Raw genomic sequence first — 3860 nt, forward strand, 5'->3', positions numbered from 1 at the left:
GCCAGAGGGTGAAGGCTGCGCCGCCGCCGCCACCGCCCGCAGCCGGGCAGGTGCGCGCGCCCGGCCGCCGCAAGGCTGCGCAGCGCTGCTGCGGCTCCACCTCGGTGCCCGCTGCCACCCGTGACTCCGAGTCCTCAGACACAGTCCATGGGCAGCCGTCCATCCGAGCCATCGGCCCAAGCAGGCCTCACCCGGAGACCCAGATGATCTCAGAGGGACGCAGTCCAGGAACGCAAGAAACCAGCACCCGCCCCCCACCCCGCACTCCAGCTGGGGTGGAGACACTCGGTTGCACATGTACCCACAAAGATGCACCCACTGTGCAGGACACATCGGGGACTTTCTCACACTCAGGGCCAGACAGACACCTGCACAGACACACCCTCAAAGACACCTAAACAACCAATCCAGGACACACATAGACTCCTAGAGACATACAGGCAGATACACCCACACACCCTCAGATGGCACACAGGACCTGCAGAGTCACTGGGAGCGACAGACTCTTGCTACACAGCCTTCCACGTAGGGGAGACCCTCTGATCTCACAAAACCCATAGAAGTTTAGACACACATTCATGCACCCACACTTAGCCACAGACATGCTAGAATTCGGGGTTGGGGGCTTGGATAAACACACAGCCCCAGACTACCTCACATACACTCAACACTCCTCCTCCTGCAGCTACCTGAGTGTCCTATGTTAGGACAGTCACCCTCAGACACAGTCATACCTACAGACACAGCCATAGAGGCTCAGTCATTCCCAGGGACTGATAGACATTCTGATGCACAGAGGCCCTCAGCCCCCGACTATGAGGCACTGCCGCAGGCTCACACTAGCATACACTCTCTCATGTATCCACCCCCAGTGACCACAGTCCTCAGCTTCACACCCACAGTTTAATACACTCAGAGCCCAGGTATAGACAGATAAGCACAATCACAAACCCATACTTCCCTCCCAACCTGCATGACCAGAGGCTTGCCCCAGCAGCAAAAGTGGATCTCCTTCCCAGCTGCTCCAACTTCTCCTATGAGGCAACCATCTGTGATGGCTCAGGGTTTCAGTCCATTCTGTGGCACCCTCCATCTCACTGACCTATTTCCTCATGCCATGGTGACAAGAACCCTCCATTCTGAATGGTCTTGGATATTAGTTTGGGGGTGCTGCATAACCAATCAAGTGGCTTGAAAGCAGCATCACTTATTAGTGTGCAATCTCTAGGTTGGAAGTCTGGGCAGCTCAGATGGGATCTCTACTTAAGAGTCTCATGAAACATTGATCCAATATGGCTATTGTCTACAGGTTCTGGAGAACTTGCTTCCAAGATCATTGAGGTTGCTGGTAGCATTCAATTCCTTGTAGTTGTAGGACTGGAGTCTTTGTTTTCTTGCTGACCAGTAGTTCTTTGACTCTTGCACATAGTCCCTCCATCTTCAAAGTCACTATAGGGATGCTGAGCCCTTCTCAGATTTTGATCTCTCTAACTCCCCACTGAATACTAATGTAAGAACACACTTTGCTTGTAAAGTGTCCTGTGATTAAGTTAGATATATCTAGACACCCGCCTTTACCCTTTATCTTATCCTGTAACTTAATCGTGGTGGTGATGTCATTTCCTTGACACGTCAAGAAGGGAATTATGAAAAGACAGGGATCCCTGGATCATCCTTACCATTCTGTCACCTAGCTCAGTGCCCAGCACAAAGGAAGTACTCCTGAGGTCACTTCTTCTCAGGAGTGACTCAGACCTAGAGAGCAGTGGGATGTAATAGAGCACTCCACATAGTCACCCCATCTTAGTAAACGGCAGTTTCATTGTTTCTAGATATTTAGAACATACATCTTGGACTCCTCTTTCCTCTCTCTTCCTCCCTCCCTCCATATTCAATCCATCAGCAACCCCCATCCTCTACACCCAAAATATAACCAAAAACTGACCACTTTTCTCCCCCAAACCCTTATGGTTCCCATCTCATCCAGAGTCCAAATTCTACATGGTCCTAACCTCATTGACTGTACCACTGCTCCTTCTTCATCTCTGATGCATCCCAGTGGCTCACCTGGCTTCAGAGCCAATGGGCTCACTCTTTCCTCTACCAGAATCACTCTCCTTTCAAGAAAGCTCAAGATTCACTCTTTGCTCAGTTGCCTCTTCCCTGATAACGTCTCCCCTCACGACTCCGGCCTGAAATGCCAAATCGTCGCTACCCTGCTTTATTTATAGCTCTTTTTTTTTTTTTTTTTTTTTTTTGTCTTTTTGAGACAGGGTCTCTCTGTCGCCCCATCTGTCCTGGAACTCACTATGTAGACCAGGCTGGCCTCCAACTCAGAGATCCGCCTGCCTCTGCCTCCCAAGTGCTGGGATTAAAGGCGTGCGCCACCACGCCCGGCTTATATTTATAGCTCTTATCGCTATCTAACCATACTACACATGGAGAATATATGTTTGTCTTGTTTGCTCATTCCCTTTCTCTGTCCCTTCCCCAGAGCCGAGTAGAGTGCTGGCAAAAAGTGCTCACATAACTAGGTATTAATTGAATGAATAAGCTCTCATACTAGCTTATGAAGGAGGTTCCATAGCACCTCTCTCTCTCATTTACAGGCAAAGATCTGAGACTTACAGAGGCGAATTGACTGTCCCCAAGGTCTCAGGGAAAGAAAGAGATTGAAGTCTGGGGCAGCCCAGCTCCAAAGTCTGTGCTTTTCCCATCACTCTGTTGGTCTCCCAATACCAGAGCAAATAAATTCATGGCAGCACATGGAAGGAGAGCCATGGAGGTCAAGGACCTTGGCCTGAAACCAGGGAAAGGGTCTCAGGGACCCAAGAGGAACGTCCAAGCCTGCATATTGAGAACTATGCATGGAAATTAAGCATCCAGATCCTGAGCTAACATTTGGAGGGTCAAAATCCAGCTTTACCTCTTATCAGCAGAGCCACTGTGGGGCTTTTAAAATATGTGTACAATCTTCGTCCTTCCATTGGGAGATAGGGTCCATGTCCTCTCCCTTTAAAACCTGGTGAAGCTCAGTGACTATCTTCTAATTTGTAGGACACAGAGGGTGTAGTAACTACAACCTTTCTGAAGTAACTTTCTCCTGATTCTCTCTGGCTCAACATTCTGGAAGAAGCCAGCCTCAACCCAGGATGCCTGAGTATGTAGAGACTCCATGCTTGAGAAGCCATTAAGGAAGCAACATGGGGCTGCCAGTCATCAGCTTTATCCACTGGGCATGTGAGCAAGCCACAGCTGACACCTGCTGGCGACCATGTGAAAGACCCTGAGTTTTAACTGCCCCTCTGACACCTTCCCAAGCATACCTCTATGTCTGGAGATCATATTTCACCCCACAGTGGAAGAGTGACTTTGAACAAGTAGAATTAACCTTTGGGCCTCAGTTTCTGCAATTGCAAAACACGGACAATGCCTCACAATGTGGGGATCACCATTAAATGAGACCATACACGTGGAGCTCTTAGAAAAGTGCCCAGACACAGTAAGCGATCTGTAAGTTTGAACTTACTCTGCTATAGTTTGTGTGGCTCCACCTGTCAGAGCCAGATATGGAGAGCAAAAGGAACCAGAAATATCACCCAACTGGCTCATCTGAGGGAGAGGGAGGTTGAGGCTCAGGAATTGCCACATGGGGGCAGAGCAGTTGTAAGACAGAGACCTGCTGGCTTGGACCTGAGCTGGTTCTGTTGTCTCCAAGACACCTGCCTGTGAGGGTGGAGGGCACATAGGAGGCTGATGGTGCAGAGGAGGAAAGACAGCCCAAGAAAGCCTAGTTTCAGAGTTGACAAGAAGGTTCAGTGGGTAGAGGGACCTGCCAGCCAACTTGAGGATCGGAGTTT

Source organism: Nannospalax galili, unplaced genomic scaffold, assembly GCF_000622305.1.
Source record: "Nannospalax galili isolate Female #2095 unplaced genomic scaffold, S.galili_v1.0 scaffold205, whole genome shotgun sequence".
In the NCBI taxonomy this organism is placed as follows: Eukaryota; Metazoa; Chordata; class Mammalia; order Rodentia; family Spalacidae; genus Nannospalax; species Nannospalax galili.